Source organism: Hibiscus syriacus, unplaced genomic scaffold (genome assembly GCF_006381635.1).
Source record: "Hibiscus syriacus cultivar Baekdansim isolate YM2019G1 unplaced genomic scaffold, ASM638163v2 tig00008289_pilon, whole genome shotgun sequence".
Classification (NCBI taxonomy): domain Eukaryota; kingdom Viridiplantae; phylum Streptophyta; class Magnoliopsida; order Malvales; family Malvaceae; genus Hibiscus; species Hibiscus syriacus.
In genome coordinates this window covers 211382-234985 of record NW_024062162.1, presented here as the reverse complement: position 1 = coordinate 234985, position 23604 = coordinate 211382, and the positions used below count along the sequence as shown (strand labels likewise).

Sequence of the window (23604 nt, the reverse complement as noted above, 5' to 3'; positions counted from 1 at the left end):
GGCTCCGAGAAAACAGAATGTCCAGGGGGTACAGATTCCCCCCAGGGGGTACCGATTCCCCCTGTCTAACGGTCGAAATCAGATTGTACTTAGGGAACCAATTCCCTATGAGGGGGTACCAATTCCCCCCACGTTCCAAGCTGTTCTGTTAATGGATTCTCATCTCCAAACGGCTCCAAAACATCCCCAACGGCTATATACAACTTCAAACACATTCCAATCTATAAATACAAACTAAGGACACTTGAAGAAGCAAGAGAACAATTATCCAAGCAATCAAACACAAGAGAAGGGTTTTTCAATCTTATTTTATCTTTCTCTTGTAAATATTTTGTTCTTGTGAGCTCAATCTTGTAAACACCTACCTTAGAGAGGTTTTCTTGTTTACATCTTTTATCCTTTTGTAAAAGGGAAAGGTTCTAGCTTAGCCCTTGTAAAAGCTAGGGAAAGGTTCTAGTTTAGCCCGAAAAAACTAGGGAGTTTGTAAGGTTACTCTTTATCCTCAAAAGAAAGAACAAATTAGTGAATTTTTTGGAAAATCCTTAGTGAGGAGCTAAGGTAATGGACGTAGACTTTGGTTGAGAAATTCGAACCACTATAAATTACTGTGCAATTCTCTATCTTTCAATCTCCTTACTCCATAAACACAAAACCGTTTCGACCCCTATTTGCAAACCGTTTCTATTGTCGATTCGAGTTTCAAAAATCCCAACACTACTGCATTGTGATTTATAAGACAGTTACAAGAATCTTAGTTAGGCACCTGTCTGCTATATTCCCCTGTATGATTTCTAAGAATCAAAATGCTTTTGTAAAGGGGAGAAGCATTGTAGACAACACACTCCTTGCTCAAGAGTTTGTTAGGGCTATAATAGAAAGAATATCTCCCCAAGGTGTGCTGTGAAAATTGACTTAGAAAAAGCTTTTGATTCCTTAAATTGAGAGTTTATTGTTGTTTTTCTGTATGCTTTAGGCATGCCTGAAAAGTTTATTGGCTGGATATGGGCATGTTTTACAAAGCCTAGCTAATCTATTATGTTTAATGGTAGCTTAGTTGGCTTTTTAGGGGTTCTCAAGGTGTAAGGCAAGGTGACCCACTTTCACTTATCTTTTTGTCCTTGCCATGAATGTTTTGTCTAGCCTCTTGAATGCAGCTTTAAAAGGAATCTTTAACTTCTACCCCAAATGTAGAAGGATTGGCCTAACCCACTTCTATTTGCTGATGATTTACTCATATTCTGCAAAGCCTCTATTGATTCTATTATTGGTGTTCAATCTGTTTTGGATTTGTTTTACTCTATGTCGGGTTTGAAGCTAATATCAGCAAATGTGAGATATATGCAGTTGGGATATCTACTGTGTAGTATAATGATATAAGCAAGATTATATGTTTCAAAATAGGGAAACTCCCTGTAAGATACTTGGGAATTCCTTTGGTGACTAAAAACCTTGCAGAAAAGGATTGTCAAATCCTTATTGATAAAGTAAGGGCTAAGCTGAATTTATAGGTTAACAGACATCTGAGTTTTATTGGCAGATTACAATTGGTGTGTGCTTTCTTATTTAGCATAACAAATTACTGGTGCAGACAAATTATACTTCCTCCTGCGGTGATCAAGAAAGTTGAGCAACTATGCTCTCGATTCTTTTGGAAGAGAGTCGATTTGCCTGCTAAGGGCGCTTGAGTGAGTTGGAGGCAGATCGGTTAGTTGAAGTCTAAATGGGGTCTTGGATTAATTGATATAGGTGGTTGGAACAAGGCTTGCATCGTGAAACTGATAAAGAACTTACTGGCAGAGGAAGGCTTCTTATGAGTAGCTTGGATTTATTCTTATGTGATTAAGAATTCTGATTTCTGGCATATGAATTCCCCTACAAATGCCAGCTGGAGTTTTAAGAATTTATTGAAAATGAGGCCTTTTGTTTCTCACTTAATTGTTGGTCCGGTCAGAGAGCTCAGTACGAGACAGATCTGGGAAGACATGTGCACCACGTCTTCAAAGGTCTTGTGGAACCACTTGGTTTGGTTCCCTGGGGGTATCCCAAAGCATAACATAATCTTATGGATGGCTATCTTAGATAGGCTTCCTACTCGGGTAAGGCTTCTTCGGATGGGATTAGTCATTGAGAATGACAAGTGTCTGTTTTGTGACATTGAGCCTGAAAATAGAAATCATATCTTCTTTGAGTGTGGTTATGCAAAAGTTTTATGGATGGCCATACTTTCTCTATGTGGTGTCAATCATAGAGTAAGCCACTGGGACAGAGAACTAGCATGGGCTATACATTGTTTAAAGGGTAAGTCTCTCATTGCGAGAGTGTTTAAGCTCGCTTTGGCTGGCTACGTGTATGTCATCTAGAAGGAGAGAAATAACAGAATGTTTGGGGGGAAGGCTAGGCTGATGGATGACGTTCTAGAGGATATTAGAGAAGCTATCTGGATTCGATTAAACGACTAGCCTCTCAATAGAATTGACTCGAGGAACGATGCCCTCTGTGTAAGTTGGGGTATCTCGTGAGTTTTGATGACTATTTGCTTTATTCTTTCATTTGATGACTCCTTGTATAGTTAGTCGTTAGGTTGCTGGTTATATAGCTTAGCCGTTATTTGTTGTTTTATGTAATAAACTGGTTTCTTGTAGCAGGCTTCCTGTTTTCTTGGGTAATGAAAATGGATTATCCAAAAAAAATATTAAATCAATAATTTATGCATAACACATGTTCTTGTGGGATAGGTTTAGGGATGGGCATGGGTTGGGTCGAATTTTTGATCCACCTGACCTAACCCGAGAATAAGGAATCCTCCACCCGAGATCCGACCAAAACAAGATTTCACCCAATTCGAACTCGATATATAACTTAAAAACCAGACCCGAAATAATAAAAAATATTATTTTTTTCGATAGAAACAATGACTTAATTGGAAAAAATAATATATAGAATTGGTAACTAGTCAAATACCCTATATTTAGAAAATTGAAAATTTTGAGTTCGAGGTTTTATTTAATTTAAAATCCATTACGTATGTACATTTTGAAAATGTTATCAGTTTTAAAGACCAATAACGATCACCCTCGGGCATTTTATGCGAAATCTTTGTTATCGATCCCAATAAACAGACATTGCCTTGATAATTAAGAAAATGTGATGTAGGGTTTTGAAAAGGATGTCGATTTACTTTGTGAATTACCAGTGGTCACCCCCTGAGCATAATGAATGGATACACTATTAATTCCTTCATAAATGAACATTGCTTTATTATTTTTTAAATCAAAATGCAATCAAAATTATTTATGAACCTAATTATACTAGGTGAATTAATTAAGGTTTTCTCTAACCTAGTGTCAAATTATGAAATTTAGAGAACCTAAGGGGCTAAACCTAAAAATGTAGGCTCTAGTATTAACTAATTTATTTTGGCCAATTATTGAGTCAGATAATCAACATGAACCCTCATACATTTTAATGCGAGGGACAAATCAAAATATTCCCTAAATTAAAGGATAAAAGGGTGAAAATTTTAAATTAAAGGCTCTTTTTGTTAATCCTAATTAATTATATCAATTATCGAATCGAATAATTAAAATGGACCCTCAGACATTTAATGCGAAGGCCAAATCAAATTATTTCCTAAATTAAAAGAAAGTTCAAGGACTAAATCTAAATTCAAGGACTAGATCTAAAAAATGTATCAATTTAGGACTAAATTAAAAAGATCTAAACCTAATTGTACCAACATGCTAAGATCTAATAAAACTAAAATAGATTTAAATCGAACTAATCATGGTATGATAAAAGCTTAAATAGAAATAAATAAACAATAGACTTAAATAAAATGAAATCAAAAGCATAAGGATACAATGGCAAAAAAAATGGAAACTTTAGGACTAAAAACTAGATTATCTTTTATTAACCTAATAAATTAACAAAAAAATGGAAAATAACCCTAATAGTACACATGCATTCGAAATTGTTTTTAAAAAAAGTGACTAAAATCTAAAATAAAATAAAAACAAAATCACAGCACAAGATTTGAAATGAGAACAAAATAGAAAATTAGTGACTAAAATGTAAAACACACGTAAAATAAATGGACCTAAAGAAAAGTTTTCTTTTTTAAGCTAACATAAGTTTGGAAACCATGTAATTGAGGTTTACACCTTTCGAGTAATTCAAAAAAAATTAAGAAGATGAGGGACTTATTTACAAAAATATGCTAAAGGTACATGGATTAAAAAGAAATTCTTCCTAAAATTCTGAATAGACTATAGAACAAATAAAAAAGGTAAATTTACATAATCAAGACATAAAATCTGAAATAAAATAAAACAAGCATGAGATCAGTGACCATTATGTAAATTTGTGCTAAAAATAGAAGGGTACAAGAGCAAATAACACGAAAGTTTTAGTACAAACATAACATTGTAGTCAAACCCTAACCCTAAAACCCTAACCCATCCGCCTATTTTGTTTCTCCCAAACTTTCCTCTCTGCTCTCTTCCTTACTCCAATAACCATTTTCTTCGAGCTCCTCGATGCCACTAAACCATGTTGTCAACCACCACCAGCGGTGGCTGGACCATCTTAGACCTAACCAAAGAGACCCCAAAACATTCATTCTCTTTCTCTAAACTCCATTTGACAACGAGTTGTTTTAATTGCCAAATAAATATGCCTTAATCCTAATAAAAATTAAATAGAAATAAGTAGAATATAGAGAGTAAGGGTCGATCCGCAAAGAATATAGAAATTGCCAATAACTTGATCTTGCTTCTATGCTAGGCGTATTGCAAAGTAATAAAAAGGGTGTTGATTGAAATGTAACAGAAACTAAAAATTGAAAGAATGTAAATTTGAAATAAAATCTAATTGTAAAAATCAGCCTCAATCTTTCGCTTTCCCTTAAATCACGTCGATCATCGAAATATATATTAGCTTCATATTCATGTCAGTTATACTCTATAAGGCCTAACCCCTATAACCTATTTTTCTCCTAATTGAACCATCAATCCAAAACAATCATTGATTGCTAGTGCTTATGTGGACCAATCACAAAAATCATTATTAGCGCCAACTCGATTTTAAAGCTTTGGAAAAACCTAACTCGACTAGTGTCTCGTTGATAATCGAATCTGATCTCAGTTTCCCTTACAGACCGTCGCTAAGCGTGTTCATATGAAGTCGAATATGCTATAAGACGATCCTTCCTCCCAACTATAAATCGAAAACACTATCAATCCAACATGCACTTTTTTTAAAAGAAAATGTTTTTTATTATAAAAGGATGGTCGATTACCTATCATTGATTCCAAAAAACTAAGAATGTAATCCGAAGGGTATTTAGTGCTTTTCAATTTTCATGATCGAAATTGAGTCATCGCTTCAGCCTTTAGCTATGAAAAACTTAGATAAGTATGATAGAAATAATACTTAGCATTTTAAAAGAAAATAAATAAAACTTAAAAAGTAAAAACTTGAAAAGAAAAGTAAAACTTTATAAAAGAAAACAAGAAAAAAGAAATGCACATAATTTGAGAAATCTTAAAGCTTACCCCAAGGGGTATTTATAGCTCTCTAAAGATAATTCCTAATAAATACAATAAAAGACAATTCCCTTAATTGTTTAAATAAAATCCCAAAAATAAAGATAATTTTGAAATTTGAGTCGGAATTAGCGGCTGAATATTATGTCTTCACGAAAATGCTAGCTAGATCTTTTAGAAGATGCTGACTGGATTCCACGTCAGCGGTTCCATGGCCACTGGGTCACCTATGATTCTAGAAAAGAAAAAAAAAAATGCAGAACTTCGTCTTTTAAGTTCAATTTCCAGAATTCATGGTCATGCATAGAAAACAAGTAAAAATGCCCAAATAAATAACAAAACCTAATGAACAATGAGAAATTAACTATAAAATATTAAATATTTAAAATACTAATCAAATTCTCCCTCACTTATTCGATGCGTGTCATCAAGCATTTCCTAATTAACATGCCAAAAGTCACAAATTACCATCTCCAATTTCACATTTCCAAATTTCCAAGAAAATCAAAATCAAGGCAAATGTCAAAATTAAAGAAAAAATCAAGAAAAGACATAAAAACTCAATGTAAACAAATCTTGACATCCCAATTAAATGTTAATTTCAAAGATACAAAACTTAGCACCTCACAATGGTTCGCTCATTCCATTCAAGTGTTTCGGGTAACAAGAATTGCTCAAGCCTAAACTAATCATCACATTTCCATAAGCTTGATCTTCACTACTAAGTAAGAACATGAGAAATAATCAAGGGGTCTTTCAAAGGGTTGTAACAGGGCTAAGGTTCGGGTAGGATAAAGGCCAAAAATCGGGTTTTAGTTTTAGGATAAAGAGAATATCATTCCAAAATTTATTCTAAAGAAAGCAAGCGAATAAAAACAACTAACTCTTTTTTTTCTTTATTTCTTTCAAACTTTTCTATTTTTTTCAATTCGAGTATATTGTTTTTTATTCTGCACTGTGAATTTTTTCTACATATTTCGAACCAAATTGCACTGTATTTTTCTGCATAGTTCTAACCAAACTGCACTATGTTTTTTTGCACCGTTCAAACCAAATTGCACTATTTGAACAACCTTGTCTTTACTTGAAAACGGGTGACAAGATAGGGTAAAAATAAAAACAGTATTGGTTTAATATTGTGGTAAAACAAAGAAAGGTTATAAGGCTCAAAATTGGCTATCTATGGGAAAAATAAACGAATGGTAGGCCATTTATTTGGGAAGAGAAAAAGATTTAATCCTAATGCCCATATCACATTGAAACATCGCATTCAATCATGTAGTATCGAAAAGTATAAAGCTACAAGTTTTAGAATGCAAATGATTAGTCGACACACTCAAATAAAACAAAAGAGCAAGAATGTAAATATATGCTCATTAGGTTCAAACCTCAAATGAAAGATTTTAATTATGCTAAGTCATGCAATCGATTCAACTAACAAATAAATGAAATGCTTCAAAAATTTATAAGAAGTAGTCATACCATGCTATTATGTATCCTAAATTCCAACAAAAGCAAGATAAAAATTAACATGGAAATACAATAAAATTAAAGGAAACAAAAGATAGAAAATAAGCAACTTCAACAAATTAAATCAAGAAAAACCAAATTCTAAACAATTGAATAAGCAAAGTGAAAATTCATGCAAATGTGACACCCTTACTTTACTCATTTTGTCCCAAAATGAAAATTAATGCATAAGAGAGGTGGTAGGAAATACTCACCATTCAATGATGTTAAATCCGAATTTAATTAGGAATGACAAGGTACCTAAAAAATTTAAATTAAAAGTTAAAAACAAGTAAAATATCGAAAGAAATTAAATAAAAATGAAAAATTGAAATAAAAAACTAATTATATTAAATATGGATTGCCTCCCATAAAGTGTTATTTTTAACGTCATTAGCTTGATGACCTGTTTTTAGATAACAAGTTCTTCTAATTCATTTTCCTCGACTAATCCGAATGGAGCGTTATCATAATATGACTTCAATCTTTGGTTGTTAACTTTAAATTGAGCTACTGAACCATCTCCAATCTAGATCGCGCCATAAGAATATATTTAAACCACCATGAATGGTTCGATCCATTTTGATCTTAGTTTACCTGAAAAAAGTTTAAGTTTAGAATTGAACAATAAAACTTTTTGACCAACAACAAATGATTTAAAAGAAATCTTGCGATCATGGAATTCTTTCACTTTTTTCTTTAAATATCCAGGCTCTGTCATAAGTGTTTCGTCGGACCTCCTCAAATTCTTGAATATGTAACTTTCGCGCTTCGTCATAGCTTTCATTTCCATGTTGCACTGTTTGACCGCCTAATAAGCTCGATATTCCAACTCAAACGGTAAATGACATTGTTTACTGAAAACAAGGTGGTATGGAGACATTTCGATTGGACCTTTATAACCAGTCTGATACGCCTTAAATGCATCAGGTAGCTTAATACTCCAATCCTTCTTATCATATTTGAAAAGTTTTTCAAGAATCGCCTTGATTTCACAATTTGACACTTCCGCTTGCCGATTTATTTGCGGATGGTAGGCAGTGGCGATTTTTGGGTTACTCCAAACTTCTTCATTAATGTTTTGATTATCCAATTGATGAAATGAGTTCCTTGATTGTTTATTATTTCCCGTGGTGTGCCAAACTTGGAAAAAATAAAAATTTTCAAAAAGTTAATAGTTGTTCTAACATTATTATTCTGTGTAGCCTTAGCTTCTACCCATTTAGAAACATAATCAATAGCTAATATAATGTAAGTATTTCCAAATGACGAAGTAAAAGGGCCCATATAGTTAATTCCTCACACATAAACAATTTCACATATGTGAATCAGATTCTGAGGCATTTTTTTCCTTCGGCTTAAATTTCCTACACGTTAACACCTTTTACAAGTCTTACAAAACGAGAAAGCATCACAAAAAATCGTATGCCAAAAGAAACCACATTCTAATATTTTATGAGCGGTACGCTTCAGTCCAAAATGATTGCCATATGAATATGAGTGACAAAAGTGTAGTCATAAAAACATGGAGTTAATTCATGGAGGATTCGATGAAGTGGTCTTAACCACGTGACACCACATGGAAGCAAGAAGCTAAAATCAGTATAGTTGAGCTTGTTCAGCTGGTTGTAGGACTGAGCCTTCTAGAGTGATATGAGAAAAGAGTCCCCATAGTCCGAGGGCTACGATGTTGATCTCGTGTACAACTACCACATAGGAAGCTCTAGACATTCCGCTGAGAATTGTAAAGCACTGAAGTGCAAGATCCATAACCTGATAGATTCAGGGGTATGGACAATCGAAGGAGAATGAGAGCATGACATCTACCACATTGCATTGAGAGCATTGTTTTGTTTGAAATCGTTTTTGTTTTGTCTTTTATATTTGTTTAATCTTTTAAATGACTTAACTTATTCTACCTTCTAAGGTGGAATAATTGAACGAGTTTTAAATATTTAGTTCTTAGAGTATCAAATGAATTAAGGATTCTTTTAATTCTTCAAGAATTATATTTTTGACATATGACAAGATCATACATTTCTTATCCTGCCTAAAACCCCAAAAATAAAATACATTGATTCTTTACCCAAAATAATTCATGGTCAATACTAAATGACCAAAATTTGACATTTCCTATTATTGAAACTTTTGAACATTGCCTTTATATTTTCGATACACAAAGAGTCATACCCATACCTTTCTTTGAGTCAATAAAGTCACACCATTGTTTTTTTAGACGCAAAACCAACATTTTTACCAATAAAACCTAAGACATTGAGTACAAGATGTTCACTTGAACATGAACCTTCCTACCAGAAGACATAACTTGGGGCATCTCACATTAATTTTCTGAAGTTGATCTGAACATTGAGACATACTGGGAGAAAGAAGAAGAAAATAGAATTAATTTATAATAATTCTATCATGCATTAATTACATTTTTCATGTGAATAAAATTAATCCTAAAAATCTATCCCCCTGGGATACCTCTTCTGCGAGGAATTTTGTGATTGAGATGATGAACGGCTTTGTTTCATTTATCCATATATATATATATATCCCTTGTTGTCCCCTTTTGAGCCTATAGTATTTTTCTTATGATTCAACCCTAACCAAGGATCACCCTTCATGCTGGGGGGCAAGGTGGAAGAAATATGCTTACATAAGTGAAGACATCAATCCAGAAAGATACCGAAAGGTGAACCAAATTCCAGGTGCAAAGATCCAATCAAAACGAAGAGAAAATAAGCAAAGAAAGAGCAAAAAAAAGAAGCAAAGAGCAAAAAGAAAAAATAAACAAAAAAAGGGACAAGAAGAACATGTAAAGATTCCCTCAAGTCTAATGGTGCATCAAACTTCAAACTATGAGATTGATCTAGCACAATTATTCTAGAATCATTGAATCACTTCACTCGAAGATCATGGAGATCCAGATAAAATCAAGATAAAGACACATACAAGCAGATTTAAATTGAGCAATACAGGATTGAAAGCATCATAAGGAATTGATCCTTGGTTCAAATTAGCCTTAAACACTTGTTTGGGCCTTTTATTCCTTTCTTTCATAACCGTGAACCATGACCTACATTACGTGCCTGAAAAGTCCCTTCTAATCATACATGGATTTCTAAACAGAAGAGACTATCTTCGGATTTCATCCTGCACATCAGGATTAATCTTTATTTGCAAAAGATTTTGTAAAATCTTTAATGCATGATAGAGAAAAATAACAAAGGGGGTTCAAGATGTAAATTCTAAATGACGTATTGAAACCAAAGGAGGATTCGAGTTAAAAACCTGAAAAGGCAGCTCGAATAAAAAAATTGTGCAGCTGAGGCAATCATATAAATTCCTTGATAAGCCATTGCACAACTCGAGTGTGACCATGAGAGTTGTGAGTCGGAGATCACTTCCAGTAGAGGAGCATACAAGCTACCCCATCAAATCAGTGAGCATCAAATAAACAAGAATGCCAAACCTTTGACCAAACACAATAACCTGAGACATTTTATCCTTTCCTTACTTAACCATTCCCCAAAGATAACTTTGATCTTGACACTTGTAAAATGCTATAATTATTGAAGGATTAACAGTGTAATTAATTCTTTGATATCCAATGAGCTCTAGTTTTATGATTTCTAAATTATAAAACCTAGAAGGGTAATATTTTCAAAATCTTTGATTAAACATTTTTCAAAACTCTTGTAATGGATATTTTCAGATTTTGAAAATAAAATAAGAAGAAAAAAATACTTTTCAGACACAAAACTCATGCTTAGAATCAGTGCTGAAGTAAGCAATTAGAAATAATGAGGGCATCTTTAAAGATTCAACAAAAAATGTTGGGGGCATCTTTGGAGATTCAATATCGAATATTGGGGCATCTTTGGGGATTTAACATCCTGATGTGAACTATCAGATCTTCTGAAGACATTTCCTCCACCAGTAAGAACATGAAGACTATCAGTATCATTTGATGTTGTTTCTCTTGAAACAAAATGTTACCTCATTTAAGACAATTTTCTTTCAAAACAAATTTTGTCTCATTTGAGACATAAAGAATCTTTGAGTTTGTTTCTTAGGAAACAAAATTTTATCTCTTTTGAGACAGCTTCTTTTGAAGCATCATCTCTGAATCGGTTTCTTTTGAAACCAAAATCCCCTGGCCAAGACTCATGAACAGATGAGCAGTGTCATCACCTGGCCAGATCTCGTTATTTTGTAGGAGCTGTGTGAACTTAGATAACCAGTCGTCCCTATCAGAGTGGAATCGTATTATCACCCTTATATGGCCAAGACTCATGAACAGATGAGCAGTGTCATCATATAATCAGATCTCCTCGTTATGTAGGAGCTGTGTCAACTCATATAACCAGTCGTCCTCAGTAGAGTGGAACCGTGTTATCACCTTTAGATGTCTAAGACTCATGAATAGATGAGCAGTGTCATCACTTGACGAGATCTTCTCATCATGTAGGAGTCGTGTCAATCCTATATAACCAAGCTTTATCATAGTATGAGCAGTGTTATCACTTTTATCTGACCAAGATTCATCATAGTATGAGCAGTGTCAACCCTGAATAACCAATACTTATCATAGTATGAGTAGTGTTATCACCCTTCCTAAAGATGGCTAAGATTCATCATAGTATGAGCAGTGTCGTCCCCCAAATCAAACAACAAATCTCAAAAACAAAGAAAACTAGACAAAAACTGATTGCCTTTTTCGTCTTTGCCCTATTCTTGTTAACACAAGAATGTGCAAAGAGGGACAACTGTAGACACCTATTTTTGTTCGGCCTAAAAAAATTATTAATTATTATTATTATTATTATTATTTGTTTTACATGTTGCAGGCTTTGGAGCCTAATTAGAAGACCCAAAGACCCTAAGCCTAACAAGAAATGAACCAGACCTAGTTGCAACCCGAACCAGACCCAGATGCAACCCGATCCAGACCCGAGACCCGGTTCAGATCTTGGATCTGAACCGATCCAGACATTTAGGATTTTGAAACCCTAAAAGTTATTAACTCTACATCACCAACAACTCCAACCCGCCAAGCTGTCCTCGTTACCGCCAAGCCACCGCCAAGCCGTTAAAGCCGAGGCCACCATCGTCATCACCATCGCCGAAACCTGCCACCAAAGTCAAAAACAATTTTAACAAATCCCTAAGTTTCGACCAACAACCCGAAATCTCGCCTAAACCATGGAAAAAATCTTACCCACTACCCACTATCGGTCTCCAAAAATTCCACATGCAACGGTAAAAAGAAGAAAGAGAAACAGAGAGAAGGGAAAAAAAGAAGAACCCGGTTTCGAAGAGGAAAAATAGGAGAAAAAATCCTGAGAGATTTAGGGTTAAATCGAAAAGAAAAATAGAAAGTAAAAGAGAGAGAGGGAGAAAGGGTTTTACCTCGTCGAACATCGTGAAATTCGAGGTCGTCGGAGAAGAAGAAATCGAATGGTTTCTTTAGATCTACGTCGTTTCAGTTTTTTAGGCCAAATGGGGCCTCGATTTGTGCTTAGGGCCAAGAGACGCTCATGATGGTTTCTTTTTCTCTCATCTCCTGTACCGGAGTACGGCAATGGCCGCCGTTAGGGGTGACTGGCACGGCAGAGACTCATCGTCTCCCGAGAGCTCTCTAAAGCTCTTAATCTTTTTCTCTCTCCTCTCTCGTGTGAAAAGAAAAAATGGGAGAATGGCTTAAGTTTGGGCTAAGCTTTGGGTATATAAACATGTGATGAAACGGAGAATGGCTTAAGTTTGGGCTAAGCTTTGGGTATATATACATGTGATGAAACGGCGCCGTTTCATGGAGGACCTGGTGAACATATTCGCGCCTGGGATATTCACAATAAAGGTCCTTTGTATTTTGTAATTTCTAATTTTAGTAATCAATGTTACTTTTGTTTATTTTTACTTTGATCTCTTGTTTTATATATGTTGTAATTTAGTCTTACTATTATAGTGTATGATATTTTTGTTAAGGTTCGAATTTGGTCATGAGATTTATATTCATTTCATTTTGATCACTAGTTTGCTTTTGGTTTAATTACTTTTGGGACCCTTTATGTTTCTATTTATTTCATTTTAGGCCTTGTTGTTATTTTTGGGCTATTTTCATTTTTTGTACCTATATTATTTAATATTTGCTATTTAGACTCTAATTTATTTGTAACTTCTATTTTAGCCTTATAATTTTCTGTATTTATATTTTTGTCCTTAAATTTTTGTTTTTTGCTATTTTTGTACCTAATTTTTATTTTTTCTATTTTAGTTTTTCAAGTTTCTGTTTTATTCATTTTGGTCCCAAAATTTTCTATTTTTACTATTTTAGTCCCTAAGTTTCTATTTTTTCCATTTTAGTCCTTTAGGGTTTTGTTTTTTGCTATTTTGGTCATACAAGTTGTTGTTAATCATATGTTGGTTCCTTAAATTATTTGTTGTTGTTTTAATCCTTTACGAATGTGTATATTTAACATGTTATAAATGCTATGTTTTAGGTTGTAAATATTTTGTTTATTATTTCCCATCGCATTTGTATCTATTATATTTCCTTAAATATTAATGTTATTTGAATAGTTTCGAGAATGCGAATTTGTAGAACGGGCGTGGAAAGTATCACTTGATCGAAGTGGTACAATCCATTACGTCATTAGAACAAATACGAACTTGAAATAAATCAATTTTATTTTACTAATTAATTTATTTTACTGATACAATGTGTGCTATTTTAATTCACAATTTATTTCATTGTATGTGAATGCAAATCGTCGATTTTCATTTATATTCGATTCGTATATTTATTAATGATGGAAAATTCTTTTATTGATAAGAAATAGTTGAAATAATTTTTCCTACGGATGATTGCTTATTTCGAGGTTTCTTTTCGAGTTAAGGAATTTTCCCTAACAATAATTAATTCAAAGCAAATTAATTCAATTTTAATAAATGGATCATAATTTAACTTTATATTCGATTCATCATTTCCACCATTACGACAACGTGTAAGCAACACAGTACCAATTTTGGGCGCTGTGGGGGTGTTAATCATTCCTCACGCGTAATCGACTCCTAAACCCGTTTTAAATCGAATCTTTGGTACGCATACCACTTTTATCTTAAAAACGATTTTTCTTAAAATTGTTTTAAAAAACGTTTTTAGGTATTCGACCTACCTAACCCAAAGGTCGATTGCTACTCCTTTTATATTTAATCTAAATTAATTCCAAATCACCAATTTTGCCAAATTAAAGTCGTAATTGTGGGGGTGACTTTTGAATCAAAATAAAACGTTGTGGGGTCATATGTTTCAAAAAAAACAATAGAAACAAATTTGCATATACGGTCAAACGTTAGGGGTATTTATTTGCATTTTGTCTTTAATCTAATAGTTGATACCTATGTGTTTTCAAAAAAAATAATACTTATTTTGTTAATTTATAATGATTTGATCCCAAAAAATAGTATGATTCAATGGTGTATTGATGATAATGTTTGGGTTTAAATATGCCAAGAGTCTATAATATTTCAAAATTTAAAATTTTAATCTTCATTTTTTTTAATTTTTTGATATTGAATCCTTGTACTATTTTTTATATAAAAATCTCGGTCCTTTCGTTAATTTTTGTTCAATTTAGACCTCGTGGGCTTTCGATAACTACTCTTTTCACTCTAACTGAACACAAACCCAATCTTGGTACTTTCAACGAATTTGGTAGTGCATTTGTGTTGCTTTCTCGGTGCGAACGCTATCTTATATAATGACTACACGAACTTGAGCTTCCCTCAGGCGATGGTAGACCTTTGGACCACCGTTCCCGGAGCACTTACTATATCTCCGCCTTAGCCTGGAAAACAACCATTTTCATACACTCGTTAAGTGCTGACCTAACAGCTATATATAAAAAAAGTAATTTTTAGTCTCATATATTTACAATTTTTTTATCAAATTGACCGTGTAAACATAGATGAAATAGGATTTTTTTAATAAAAAAATCAAATGAGTAGAGTGATTTACAATACTAATGGTGTTAAGAGTGAAATAGGATTTTTTTAATAAAAAAATCAAATGAGTAGAGTGATTTAAACCTCAAATTCTATTCAAGTGAAATATTTGGCCTTTATCTTCAGGTTAGGGATGAGTTAGAACACTTGCTAGACGATGGTGATGATATGGCTGATATGTATTTAACAGAGAAGCAACAAATCGAGAACTCTTCAACTGCTTCTCTGAATGAAAGAGATGAATTAGATGAACAAGAAGAAGAAGACGAAGTTGTTGAACCAGACAATGATGACAGGCACCAAACTTTTTCTTTCCACAATTTTCATTAATGATTTCACATTTATTATTTGCTTATAATATCTTCTGTATTTATGTCAGCACACCTGCTGAAGCCCCTTTGACACCCTGCCACGAAGGTGATTACACCCAAGATTCCGACAAACCCCTCGACCATTCATTTGATGCTGCTACTGGCAGAGACAGCCATGGAAGTCGATCGAGTTCCGGTCATAGTTTTATCGGCAAAAACCTTAATGTACAGGAGTTAGAAATGCTCTTGGAAGCTTACTTTGTACAATCTGATGGTACACTCAACAAGCTCTCCACGCTATGTCACTTGTATCTACAACATGATTACTATCTCCTTTTGTGTCATCATTGTTTACTCGAACTCGAATATAAGTGTAGATTATATATATTTAGTACTCGAACTCGAACCTAAGTGTAGATTATTGAATATTTTCTCTTTGATGGAAGCTGAGGGAATATGTGGATGACACAGAGGACTACATAAACATAATGCTGGATGACAAACAGAACCTTCTTCTACGAATGGGAGTGATGCTATAGACAGCGACTCTTGTGATCAGTGCTTTTGTCGTGGTCTCAGGTATATTTGGCATGAACATTCATATCGAACTATTCGACGATGATAAAGCAGGGATGCCAGAGTTTCATTGGACGATCGGCGGTAGTACCGCTGGGGCAGTATTCCTCTATGTGATTGCTATTTCATGGTGTAAACACAACTGGTTGTTAGGGTAGTTTGGGATAAATCCGTATACCTTCCTAAAGCATGAGGTAAAGGATTTATTTAGGATTTAGATAATTACATTTATTGGGGAAATGTTCAGATCAAGATGTTTTTGATTGGTCAAATGAAATAAACTATGAATGAAATCGGATCATTTGGTTGAAAGATGGCGTCAAGGAAAGGAAAAGATGAGACGGTGTAAATGTTTACATTTAATAGTAAGACTTTGTTTTCTTATTGGTGCATAGTTCATCTCTTGTCTTTTTCGTATTTGTTGATCGACGGTGATATCAATTTTAATGTTGGTTGTCAGTACCGATATATTTTATTGTCTTTCTCCTTATTTATATCGTATTTCTATTTCTTATTGTTTTTTTCAATAAGTCTAGTTATATGATATGTTTTCATATGCTTCTGTGGCACACTTTCATTTGCCTTTGTGACATGTTTCTTTTATCTTTTGACATATTTTTCGGTCGTTTGGTCGCTTTTTTTATTATCATTTACTAAGGGTTGATTTGACATCGTCACGGTTGATCAAGATGATGTTTATCTGATATCTTATTGATTTTCCCTAATTTGGACCCTCTGAGTTGATTTGAATATCCGTTTTGTATTCGTGGATAGCTTTTCACATCACTCGAGTCTAGTTTGTGATTTTATCGGTGGTCTTTCAATAACTTGATTTCGTTTTGTAGTTTGTTTGCCGATGCGATCAGATTTATCTGTGTCTATCTTTGTTCAAGCTTCTTAGTTAGATTTTTAATGTTACCTCGTATGATCCTTATGATCTTAAGTTGCTAGTTTTTGTTTGAATGATTATATGAAATTGTTCTCATTATATCCTTAATTTACGATTCTTATTATTAATTTGTATTGTAATTTATATATTTTCTATTTTAAATAAAATTAGTTTTTTCGTTAGAAAAAATAGTAAGGATTTGCTTTTGATTATGTAATAGTACGATTTATTCTTCTGAACTAGGATAAACTACTCCCAAGATCACTAAATTATTGACTCAATTCTATTTTAATTATTGAATTAAAAGTTTTATTAATCAAGTCACCAACTTTAGAATTATTGACATAAAGATCAAATAAATTTATATAATAACACGACACCTTTTATCATTTTGATTCTATCAATTTAAGGCTACTTTAGACCGAGACTTTCAAAAAATGAAAGAAAATGAGGATAGAAACTAGAGGACTCAGACTTGAGACATGAAGAAAATTTGCACGCACAACCACTTAACCACTTACCATTCATATTCATATGTGTTTATTCAATTATTTATTTTTACTGATCAATTACTAATTTAAAAATATGAAGCTTTTATTAAATTATTTATTGTAATTGCCATTTCAAAAGTGATGAGAGAATATTTATTATCTCATTTTAGTATCGGTAATGAATAGGAGACACAAGTGTTGATGAAAAGACAGGAATGGAGACATGAACAGAAATCAGATAATTTATTAGAAAGCCAACACAAACAACAGCTGCATTCCGCCAATTGGAATTTAACAGAAGGATTGAAGGTTTTGGTGGTTGTTGGAACAACAATTGATGTTTTATTTCCCCATACCTCCTTCTTACATCCCTTATCCAATATGATGGAACCCAACAAGCCAAAGACTTTTTACCATTACCATCATTTATATATAGGTTACAACCCAAATTTTATAAATTAAAAATATATAATCCATAAATAAATATTTTTTAATTCATAGTAAAAAATATATTTTTCTTTTTTAAGGTTAAGATTTAAGATTTGAAGTTTAAATTTTAGGGTTTAGAATTTAAGATTTAGAAATTTAGGGTTTATAATTTAAGGACTGAGGTTTATGGTTTAGGCTTTGTAGTTTGAGGTTTAGGATATATGTTTTATGGTTTGAGATTTTGGAGTTTAGGATTCAGGATTTGAGATTGAGGTAAAAATAGATATTGCTTTATCGTGAGTTAAAAATCTTTATTTATGAATTATAAATTTTAATTAAATGTAATTCATTTATTTATTTCAATCTAATGGTTATAATTTTACTTATATTGTGTAAAACTCTTTTGGTTTTACACAAATTTAGAATAGTTAGATAGGTGAAACTAGATGCTGAGATTAACTCATTATTTTTCCGATGAATATCTTCTCATTTGCTATTATTAATCTCAGTCATTCATTTCAATTCATCCAAAGATCTTAAATCTTCATAAAATTAAAAAAATTACACAATGTAATTATATCATATATATATATATAATGAGAGTTTAATATTACATATTTTTATTATTATTTACCTCTCATTTATCAATTGGATATTATTGATTTATCTTTATTTTAAGTCTATTTTGAATAGGAACTTCATTAGATTAATTAGCCTAAAAACTAGTAGATTTCGACGGTCCATTCAGTATTTTATAGAAGACAAGCATAACTTCCTAGAATATTTAATTTGGAATTTACCTGGGACAAGGTTATCCCGAAGATGAAGATGAATTCAACTAGAAGACTTAAATATTTATCTTTTTGTGATAAATCTTTTTAATTTAGTATTTTTAGTTTGATTATTCTATTATTATTTTATTTAAGAATTAGTTATTTTTATTGGAACTCTTATTAGGATATTTAGTTTGATTATTTTAGGAATTATTTATTTTATTTTCTTAAAACTAGCGGGTTATAAATACCCCTTAGGTTCAACAGTTGAAACTCAAATTGTAATTTATTTTCCTTGGTTATTTATTGAAGTTCTACTTTTCTTTCATCTCCATCTCCATCTTTCATTCTTTCTTTATTTTCTTTCATTATTTTCTATTCACAATGCTAAGCATGATCCAATCCATGCTTGGCTAAACTTCTACTTAGCCAAAGATTTTTGCGAAACTCAATTTCATTCATGAGAATTGAATCTTGATCTTCATACCTTTAGATCGTATTCTTGATTCTCTAAAAACTGGAGTGGAAATCAATCATTCTCTTAAAAGTTATTACATATTCAACCAAAAGGTGCACGTTAATTTGAAGATTGTTTTGCTTGAAGTTTGGAAGTCAGATCGGTTGTCGTAATTCAAATTCCTATGAACAAACTTAGTGGTTGTTCGTTAAGGGAAATTAAGATTGAGTTCGATTCTCGGTGAGACGCTATAACTCGAGTTGGGATTTTCAGAATTTAAAGCTATTTTGGATCTAATGGCGATAGACGTGGCTAGACCAACAAAGATCAGATTTCAAAGATAGGCATAGAAATTTGGACTAACTGGAGAGAAGAGTTAGTTACAGGGGTTGGGCCCTATTGACTGTAACTGACATACATCATGAAAGAAAAATTTTATTTCAATGATCGATGGTAATTGAGGCTAAGCGAAACCTAAGGCTATATCATCTTTATTGAATCTTTCTATTTTATTTATTTTCGCATTATTATTTTTTATTCAATATTATTTATTTTATTCATTTATTTTTATTAATTTTAAATACCCTTTTTTATTTTCTTGCAGATGATTCAATCCGGGAAACAACATTATCAAACTTACTTAGTCCCTGTAGATCGACCCTACTTCTCAATAGTACTTTATTTATTTATTTGAGAATTAGAAATTATTTTTTTGGCAAATTCGACGCTTGTCAAATTGGCGTCGTTATCTGTGACTTCGGCAAATTTACTAATATTGTTTCTTGTTTTTATTTATTACTAGGAAAAATCCAAGCGAGCTAGCAGATTAGATACCTGAGATCGAAGCACTAGCCCAAAGAATATTCACACATACACTATGAGAAAGGAGACAATAACAACAATCATAATAATCCAAACTTAATCCAGAGATACCCTTCGACACAAAAACCTTCTCTGACTTTGATGAAGAATTCAAAGAACCAATTCCAATGAATCAATAGATAAACCGAGAATTAGCTATGGCATCTGCCAAATCAACACTGTTATTCATCGTATTCCCTCAAGGAGAAACACTATTTGAGCTCAAGACGGGGTTAATTACTCTTCTCCCTACCTTCCACGGATTACCAAGTGAAAATTTGCATAAGCATCTCACTGAATTTCACATTGTTTAATCTAGCATGAAACCACAAAGTACATTTGAGGACATATTAAACTTCACGTTTTCTCATTTTTCTTAGCCAATTTGGCTAAGGATTGGTTATTTTATTTACCACCAAATTCTTTTACTATGTGGACTGATATTATTCTAGCAGGTTCTTTCCTACGGAGAAAGTAAGTGAATTAAAGAGAAGCATCTTAGGAGTTCATCATAAAGATAACGAGTCACTATATGATTATTGGGAACGGTTCAAGAACCTCTCACTAGCTGCCCGCAAACAAATTAATTGTAAAAACTCTTCTCAAGTACTTCTATGAAAGCTTACTTCCTATGGAGATGAAGATGATTGACACAATAAGCGGACGAGTTCTCGTCAACATGACTCTCATCATGGCTAGAAATCTGATTTCTACTATGGCTGCCAACTCTTAACAGTTTCGTCCATCCAATGAACCCTCACGATGGGTTCACAAGATAAATGTTCCTTTTATAGAGGATAAAATTGATAAGATAACAATTGTGGTCTAATCTTTCATTGCATGTAAAACAGGACCAACAAGGTTATGTAGAATCTACACAATGTCGGATCATCACAAAGACTATTGTCAATACTTCAAGAAGATACTACGGCTCATGTGGATGTTGTGGGAAATTTTGCGGGACCTCTTTAGAGACCTCATGATACTCAAGCCAACACCTATAATCCGAGGTGGAGAGATCATCTGAATTTTAAATATGGACATAATCTAAGACTGAATCAAACATATCAACTGAGACCACCTCTATCTCAGTAACCAACCACAAAATTCATCATTAGAATCGATTGTGGAGCAAATTTTCAGAACCAAACTGAAGTACACTTACAAGAGTTGGGAAAACAGATGAGTCAATTGGCTCAAACTGTGGGGTGATTAGAGTCTCAAGGGAAGTTACCATTACAGACAGAACCTAATCTGATGAAAAACGCCAGTTCTATGACTCTTTGAAGTGGAAATATCATTAAGACTAAGCCACCCTAAATAGTTGACACAAGAACCCGAGAGAACAAGAAAGATTAAAAAATGTCAGTGTCATCTCCTACGTCATCCCCTGCATTATCTTATGCACCATCGCTCTTTATCGTTCCACCTCATTTTCCATCGAGACTAGTTAAACGCAACAAACAAGCCAAGGAGAAAGATATATTTGATGTTTTTCGGAAGGTCAAGATTAATATACCCCTCCTTGATGTTATAAACAAAGTTCCACGATATGTCAAATTTTTTAAGGATCTTTGCACGAACAAAATAAAGCTTACTAGGAATGAAAAGGTAAACTTATGTGAAAATGTTTCTTTCGTCATTCGATGTAAAATTCCACTTAAGTACAAGAATCAAGGTTTGTTTGCTATTCCTTGAAAAATATGTAAAGTGGGTATAAAATGTGTTATGTGTGATTTAAGTGCATCAATTAAAGTTTTGCCACTTTCAATTTACAACTTGCTTGGTGTTGAGCCTTTGAAAGAAATATGTGTGACAATTCAGCTCGTCGATAGATCCCTAGTTTATTCTGAATGAATCCTTGAGAATATATCGGTTAAGGTAAATGACTTGGTATTTCCTATAGATTTTTTATTTCATTGGCATGGAAAATGATTGTTCAAGTACTTCATCTGAAAATCTTACTCGATATACCATTATTAAGCACAACTCACACTAAAATCGACGTTAGAAGTGAGATTTAGATAATGAAATTTGATGGTGAAGTTGTCAAATTTGATGTTTATAATGCGATAAAATATCTCGACTCAATGGGTAATATTAGTTTTGTTGATGTTTTAGAACCTATCATCAATGAATTTATAGAGACTAATTTTTGTGATGAATTGTGCAGGGACTTAGAAGAAGTCGATGATAAAATAAGGGAGTTGAAAAATATTTCATTTTTTATTCTAATTTGTGTTTTAATCCCTCAAAAACTAAGATGTTGCCTTCTATTTTGCAAGCACCAGAAATTGAGCTAAAATAATTATCAGATCATTTAATGCATGCATTTTTTGGATAAAGAGCAACTTTTTCGGTTATCATCTCAAACAAACTTTCTATAGAGGAAGAGGATGGTTTTCTTCGAGTCCTAAAATAGTATAAAAAAGTGATCATATAGATAATCGCTAACATCAAAGGAATCATTCCTTCAACTTGCATGTATAAAATCAAATCGAAGAAAATACAAAGCCTTCTCGTGAAGGTCAGAGGCGCCTAAACTCTCTCATGATAGAGGTGGTTATAAAAGAGATCCAAAAGTTTCTCAACGCTAATATGATTTATCTTATTTCTGATAGTAATTAGGTAAGTCCAGTCCATGTGATCTCTAAGAAAATTGGGGTTACATTAGTTGAGAATTTAGAAGGCAAGTTAGTCCCCACACGTGTTTAAAATGGACGGAGAGTTTGTATCGGTTACAGGAAGTTGAACTCTTTAACTATAGAATATCATTTTTCACTTCAATTTATTGACCAAATGATTAAACGTTTAGCCGGAAAGTCTCACTATTGTTGTCTTGATGGCTTTTCAGGTTTCTTTCAAATCCCTGTGGCACTAGAAGATTAAGAAAATACCACATTTACTTGTCCATTTGGCACTTTTGCTTATCATCGGATTTCATTCAGTCTTTGTAATGCATAAATAACTTTCTAAAGGTGCATGGTAAGTATATTTTTTTACTATATCGAAAAAGGGGTCAAAGTTTTATGGATGGTTCATAGTTTACAATAATTATTTTGGTTAGTGTTTGTCAAATTTGAAGAAAATCCTGAAACGATGCCTTAAATTCAGTCCTATTTTAAATGATTAAAAATGTCATTTTATGGTTGATAAAGGATTAATTTTAGGCCATGTCATTTCTTCTAATGGGATTGTAGTTGATAAAGCTAAAACTAACATTATTCTCTTACATTCATACCCACAATTGTGAGGGAGATTTGTCTATTTCTTGCTCATGTAGGTTTCTACTGGAGGTTTATCAAGTATTTTTCTAAAGTAGTACAACCTCTTTGTAATTTATTAAAGAAATGATAAGATATTTGACTTTGATCCAGAATGCAAAAAGGCCTTCAATTTTCTTAAAGAAAGGTTTATGTTAGCTCCCATAGTTCAACCACCTAACTGAGATTACCCCTTCGAAATCATGTATGATGCGAGTGATGGGAGCATAAGAGTTGCGTTGGGACAAAATATCAAAAAAGAACTGCACGTCATCGCCTTTAGAAAAAAGAACTTTTTGCTATTGTTTTTGCTTTAGAAAAATTTCACTCTTATCTTCTGTGAACTAAAATTATTGTTTTTCTAATCATGCAACTTTGAAATATTTCCTTAGTAATAAGGAGGCAAAACCACGCTTAATTCGATGGACTTTGCTTCTTTAAGAGTTAATTTGGAAATTAAAGACTAGAAGGCTTGCGAGAATTTAGTTA

At 32.9% G+C, this 23604-nt stretch overlaps 1 pseudogene; it reads left to right on the top strand.

Moving 5' to 3' along the window:
* The first annotated feature begins 1910 nt into the window (after positions 1 to 1910).
* On the top strand, positions 1911 to 16110 carry LOC120202200 (annotated as a pseudogene).
* The last annotated feature ends 7494 nt before the right edge of the window (positions 16111 to 23604 follow it).